This window comes from Echinops telfairi, unplaced genomic scaffold (assembly GCF_000313985.2).
Source record: "Echinops telfairi isolate 266 unplaced genomic scaffold, ASM31398v2 ScPeMD7_7436;HRSCAF=8474, whole genome shotgun sequence".
NCBI lineage: Eukaryota > Metazoa > Chordata > Mammalia > Afrosoricida > Tenrecidae > Echinops > Echinops telfairi.
In genome coordinates this window covers 3,166,446-3,174,022 of record NW_022111336.1, presented here as the reverse complement: position 1 = coordinate 3,174,022, position 7,577 = coordinate 3,166,446, and positions in this window count along the sequence as shown.

Here is a 7,577-nt window from a genome sequence, read left to right as displayed (position 1 = left end):
TAAAAGGGAAAACAATTTTGTCTATATATATATATATATATGGAGAGAGAGAGAGCGAGAGAGAGAGAGAGAGAGAGAGTCTTCAAGTACTCCCAAACCCAAACTCCTACCTATCAAGTCAATTCCCACTCATCACGACCCTATAGTACAGAGTAGAGCTGCCCTGTGGGTTTCCAAGGCTGTAAATCTTCACAGGAGCACAAAGCCTCATCCCTCTCTCTCTGAGTGGCCGGTGGGTTAAAACTTCTGGCCCTGTGGTTAGCAGCCCAACCCACTATGATGCCTGAATTCCTCTAACTGGATATTCCCAATGCTGACTGTGAAGGAGATATTCTAATATAATTTTAACACACTGGTTCTCTAAGTCCACCTGAAAACACACGACACACTTTTAGCTTCCCTCTCAACATAAAAAACAAAAGGCAGACATTTCAATGTTTGTGCTTTCAAGCAAAGTCAAGCCTTTCCTTTGTGTGTGTGGGCAGTGGAGGTGGGGGGAGCTGGGGCCACTGCAGGCACAGAAGGTACAAATAAGGTAATCAAAAACAAATGGATACTTGAGGATAATCATTTGCCATATTCACCATGTCTGGCAATCAGCTGAATGAAAAGCTCATTTCTGGTTCTTTTTGCCAATACCAGAATAAAAATGCCTAGCACTTTATATGGAATGAAAATATATGAAACTCAAAAACATTATTAAATGGAAGTCCATATGGCAATATTCCCACATAAAAGAAAAACCAATAGGAAAAAAACTAGGTAGTCCATATTATCCACTAATTTATATATTGCATCCACTTACTAGTTGTATTATCAGAGACTTCAAGGGTATCATAAGTAATTTTTAAAAAAACATTTATTTCTCTACTAAGGATCTTACACAGGACAGTTTTTCTCAGAGAGCCTGCTTGTGGGCAGTGTCTTTCTGCCCAAAAGCAACACTACAAATTCTACTCAGCAAATCCCCATGCTATGAGATAGTAGCAGACTAAATTATAAATATAATGCTTGGCTAGTTGTTTATTGCTTGTATCTTAAATTTTTACCCCTCGTCATGTGAATGTGTAAAGGTCAGGATTCCATTTACACTTGAGTTGTCTATGGTAAGAAAACTGTAACCAGGAAATGCAACAATATATTTTCCTGTGCATGCTCTATTTTCTCTCTGACCAAGGTCTCAAGTATTCAGAAAAAAATGCAGCCTAGCATTCTGATCAAATAATCAGAGAAGCTGGATTATATCAAGAAAAATATGGTATCAGGATTGGAGGAGGTCTTAACAACCTGCGATATGAGAGGGCACACTTTACTTGCTGAAAGTGAGGAGGATTTGAAGTTTTTATTGATGAAAATCCAGGATGGTAGGCTTCAATATGGATTACAATTTAATATGAAGGAAATGAAAATCATCACAATTGGACCAATAGGTAAAATCATAATAAATGAAGAAAAGATCAAAGTTGTGAAGAGTTTCTGGTCCACTCAATGTTCATGCAAGCAGCAGTCAAGAGATCAAAAGACAAATTACATTGGGTGAATATATCGTACAAGACCTCTTAAAAGCATTGGAAAGCCAAAATGGTACTTTGAGGACTAAAGTGTGCCTGACCCAAGCCATGGTATTTTTGATTGCCTTATCTGCACGTGAAAGTTGGGCACTGAATAAAGATGACTTAAAAAGAATCGATGTATTTGCATTATGGTGCTGGTGAAGAAATTGAGGATACCATGAACAGCCAAAAGAACAAATAGATCTTTCTTGAAAGAAGTATGGCCAGAGTGCTCCTTCGAGGCAATGATTGTGAGACTTCATCTTACATCTTTGGACATCTTGTCAAGAGAGACCAGTCCCCAGAGAAGGACATCATGCTTGGTAAAGTAGATGGGCAGCGAAAAAGAGGCATCTCCCTCAAGGGGATGGATTGACACTGTAGCTGCAACAATGGGAACCGTTGTGAGGATGGTGCCTAACAATAAACACAGCATAATTCCATGTTTAGATTTTAAGTAACCTCTAGTTGCCTTTTTGAAGGCTGTAAGTTTCTAAGAATACATGAATATTGATGATATTTAATATACCTAAATTTGGGAAGATCTAACCCTGGTCTGGTGCTGTTGCTTAGGCTTCGGGCTGCTGACTACCAGATTTGTGGTTAAACCCCCAAAACTCTCCTTTAGAGGAAGAAGAGGTGACCTGCTTCTGTAAAGATTCCCAGTCTCAGAAACCATTTATAGGGTGACTGTGAGTTGGAATTGACTGGATAGCAATGGGTTTGGGGGTCTAATTTTGGGATAAGGAGCCAGGATGGCACAGTAGGTTAAGCCTTGGGTTGTGAACTGAAAGGTTGGTGGTTAGAATCTGTCATCTGTTCCATGGGAGAAAAATGATACCATCGGCTTCTGTAGAGATTCACAACCTCAGAAACTCTGTGGGGGCAGTTTTACTCTGTCATAGGGTCAGGACGAGTCAGAATCCACTCCACAGCTGGGCGGGGGTGGGGGGTGCTTTTAACCTTGCTCTTCTTCAGTGCTGTTTGGTTCCAGAATTGGATGAAATTGTTCAGACAAATCCAGTTCATCCATCCCAGAATCATACAAAGGACAGGTGGAGGGAAATCAACAACCCAAACAGGAATCTGTTTGGAATGCTCATCTCTTTTTAGGATCACTCCTGAAGAATGAATCCACTTTTCTAGGAAAGCCATACCTCAGTTGCACAACTCTTTATGTAAACCACTGAATTGTATGGTACGTGAATTATATGTCAACAGAACTGTTAAGATTTCTGGCAAGATGGTGCCCAGATAAGCAGCTTGCATGGAGAGCTCCCTGGCAATCAGTAAATTCACCGATTAGGAGAGTGAGTGGGGGATTCAGGAAAGAGAGAGAGGGACCAGACCGCAACCTGGAGCGCCAAGCCTCAAGGGCAACATACCAGTGGCGTGAAGCAGTGAACCAACAGAGAGGTCTGCAGGGCCGGCCCCAGTCCCAGCTACTTTGAACCCCTTCCCAGAAGATTGCACTACAAAGGACAGCACTGAAGGTACAGGCCTGGAAGTGTGGCAGGTCTGCCCAGATTACACGGGAGCAAACTAAGAGGGAAAGAGAGAGAGAATCGCATGCTGACCCACCAAGCTTCGAGAACAACATTACCACTCAGAGCAGCCAATGTACAGAGAGGACTGCAGGGTCAGCCCACCACAAGACATGACGTCCCCTGACTGACCCACAACGCTACGGGGGGCAGCACCAGAGATACAGTGTGGAGTGCCCGGTCTAAAGCTCCCCGCCCCCCCCCCCCCCACACACACCGGGGCATAACACAAAGGGAACCAATCTAGGACCAAAGGGAGCAAAGCAACAAAGTCCTCGAGGAATTCTGAAAATAAACGTCGGACTGGGTGGTGGGATGGGGGGCAGGACTTGGCACTGCATCAGACCCTATCAGAAAACATTCTTAAGGGTCAGCAGACAGAACTGGAATTATTCATAGGCTATTTTTTGGTTTGTTTGTTTGTTTGAGTTTCTCTTTTTTCATGTTTATCTATATCAGATAGACAGGATAAACAATCCTGAGGAGAAAACAAGGGGACTGATGGTTGGAGCGGGGAATAGGAGAAGGTGGGGGAAAAGGAGGGGGGAGCCAACAAACCCCTAGACAAGGAGACAACAAGAGACCTAAAATCAATGGCCAGGAGGGCTTAGAACACCTGATGGGGTTTGATCAATGCAATGCAGCCACGAGGAGTTGCAGAGAGTTGAATGAAGGCCGAACATGATAGTGTGACAGGAGGAAAGAACTAGGAGGCAAAAGAAATTTATAGAGGTATAAACATAGGCATATACATAAGTAAATATATTAATATATAATTATAGGGATATAGGTCTATGTACATATATTTATAGGTTAAGTATTAAGGTAGCAGACAGACATTGGCCCTCTACTCAAGTCCTCTCTCAATGCAAGAACACTTTGTTCTAATAACCTGGCATTCTGTGATGCTCACCTTCCTGACATGATGGCTAAAGACAAAATGAGTGCATAAGCTAGTGTGGTGAAGAAAGCTGATGGTGCCCAGCTATTACAAGATATAGCATCTGGGGTCTTAAACACTTGAAGTTAAACAAGTGGCCATCTAACAGGGAAGCAACAAAGTCCACATGGAAGAATCACGCCAACCCCTGTGATCATGAGGTATTGATGGGATCAGGTATCAAGCATCCGGAGACCCAAAACAAACAACCATTTTGATGTGAATGAGGGGGGTTGGAGTCGAGACCCAAAGACCATCTGTAGACAATTGGACATCCCCTCACAGAAGGGTCACAAGGAAGGGATGAGCCATCCAGGGTGAAGTATAGCACTAACAAAACACACAACATTTTTCTAGTTCTTTAATGCTTCCTCCCCACCACTATCATGACCTCAGGTCTATCTTACAAATCTGGCTAGACCAGATCATGTATACTAGTACAGGTAATAGCTCTTGATACAAAGAATCCAGGACAGATAAACCCCTCGAGACCAATAAAGGGAGTAGTGATGCCACGAGAGTAGGGGAAGGTGGTGGGAGGAGAAAGGGGTAACTGATGGCAATGATCAACATACACCACCACCCCAGGGGGATGAACAACAGAAACGTGAATGAAGGGAGAGGGCGGATGGTTTAAAATATGAAAATAAAAATAATTTATAAATTATCAAGGGTTCACAAGGGTGGGAGGGAGGGGGAAAAAGAGCTGATACCAAGGACTCAAGTAGAAAGAAAATGTTTTGGAAATGATGTTGGCAACGTATGTAGAAATGTGCTTTATACAATTGATGTATGGATTGTTATAAGAGCTTTAAGAGCCCCAATAAAATGATTTATTGAAATAAAAAATTGCTTAAAATCATTTTAAGATTGTAGCTATAAACTGGGGGCAGGGGGTGGGGAAGCATGCATGAGTTGTATTAGCTGCCTATACAGGTCTGCTGTAGTTGCTCCTTATGTGTCTGCATGTCTGAATAGGAAAATATATTTTTCTTTGGACAAAAAATTACATAATGTCCTTGTCTCATTTTAAACATATTTCACCATGTTCCTTTTTGGGGCATAAATATTTCATTAATGATACTGTGCAGAGGTTGCAAATTTTTTCTGTAAAGGGTCTGATAATAAATGTTTGGGGATTTGTTCTCTGTCACAAGTATTCTGCCACTGTATTACTAAAACAGCCATGAACAATATGTAAATGAATGGGTATGGTTCTGTTCCGATAAAACTTTATTTATAGACACTTAATTCTGAATTTCATATAATTTTCACGTGTCATGAAATATTTCTGTTTAGTATTTTATTGAAACCATCTACAAATGTCAAAACTACTTTTAGCTTGTGGGCAGTATAAGCACAGATGCTGAGTCAGACTTGGCTTGTGGACCATAGTTTGCAGATTCCTGATATAAGCCATTAATTAATGGAGAGGTCATTTGACAAAGCAAACAAAGATTCCAGACTTAAGCTCTCCAGTCAGATGCTCAATTGTGTCATCTTTATGTGCTCTATAAATATCTCTCTCTATGAGAGCTAATTCCTTACATTTTTAAGGGACTCTGCTTTTATATATAACCACAGGGAATCATGTAATGCTTCTTTGTGCCTCAGATTTTTTTTATTATTAAAGTAAAGATAAAAGCCACTTGGTAGAAATTAACTCTCTCATTCCTTATTTACACATAATGTGTGAGTTTAGGTCTTTCCCTTTCCCTATTTATTCTTTACAAAGCTTCAGATGCCTTTGTCTGAGTTGACATGACAATGAATCTGGGAATTGGCAACAGGACTAATAAATCACTCAGTTGTGGAACAAAGCTCATTCTGATAATGGCAGCTCATTCCTCTGTCCCAGAATCAGCAAATTCCATCCTTCAAGGCCGTCCATTATGCATCGTCGTCCTACCCCTATTGTCTTTGATTACAGTATATCATAAAGACCTGTGTTCAATCTGATCCCTCTTGATTTTCCAATTTAGATCTCAAGAAGTGAATAAAATAAATGTCAGCATTTTGACAGCAGTAGTACTTCAGACTTTGTTCAGCATTTTTTTTATAACTCGTGTTGCTCTATATTCTGATGATACATAGAGAATGTTCCGCAGTGTTTGCATTTATCTCATTGGCTTGGATCTTTCCGTTTGATTCAGAAGAGTCTGGATACCTCCATGTCCACATAAAATCGCTACCCTGTTTCTCTAATGAATCTTTTAATATCATTTTGTCATCCAAGGCTTTTCAGTAAAAAATTTGTGCTGGATTTACTGGGTAGCAGCATTAACTCTTTAAGTTGTTTGTGTTAGGCCAGGTTGACTAGAGAAACAAACCAGAGACACTCATATGTGTGTAAGACAGCGTTATATGGAACATTAATTGTATATTGGAAAACATCCCAGACTAGTTCAGATCAAGTCCAAAAGTCTGATAATAGCAAATAAGTCTGATACTAGCCCATAAACCACTCTTCAGACTCACACAGCACATGCAATGAGACAGAATTCAAGAAGATCACAAGCCGGTGGGTGTAAGTTTTGTGGACCCAATGGCAGTGGATGCATCTCCAGGGTGCTGGCTGCCATCAGCGTGGCTCCATGTGGCTTGTCAACAGGAAGGCATATCAGAGAGAATATGTGCCCCATTTTCAGATAGAAAGAGAGGATGTTCCCAGAATCCTATGAGAAGCCCACACCCAAAAGGAGGCATCATCAGGCTGTGACCTGACTGACCATCTAGATTACACCCGTATACTTACTTATCCAGTTGACATGAAGTTATGCAACTACCACATTATTTGAATACTAACCTTATTTTGATTGTCTTTTCCTATTGTCAATTGGATGTGACATCAATCTATTCTAGTGCTTAAAGGTTTTCCTGAGGTTCTTTCAAAGCAGTTCCTTAGGTACTATTTACTTCCTACTTGGATGCTGTATAAAATAAACATTAAAAACAAGCAAACAAAAAACCCTAGGTGCCATCAAGTCAGCTTTGGCCCATGGTTACCCCATGTAAGTCAAAGTAAAGCTATGCTCCACAGGGTTTTCAAGGGCTGATTTTTCAGAAGTAGATCACCACAACTTGCTTCTGAGAAGCCTCTATGTGAATTCAAACCTCCAAACTTTCCATTAGCAACCTAGTATTTAAACATTTCCCCTACACAGAGCCCCCAACCACCTGATTTATGTATGTGTGTTTGTGTTTCAATTTAAGATACTTCCTTTTGCAGGTTAGCCATTAATTCAATTCCGCCTAAAGATTTTGGGGTTCACTGAGTACTGAGTCCAGGGCCAGGTATTGTGGAAGGAACAAAGAAGAGTGGAAACTGCGCAGGCTCAAATAACTTCTATTTATATTGTGGAAGAGGATACCCAAACATGGAGAGATCACTTATAGCTGACTTTATGGTATGAATTTTAAACCTCTTTGTCTGTTTATATTAAAGTACCACCCTCTGCTGTCTAATCCAGGCTAATCATATGAGACAGATAGCCTCATTCAATATTGGGGTCTAACTATGAAACTTAAAACTATAACCCT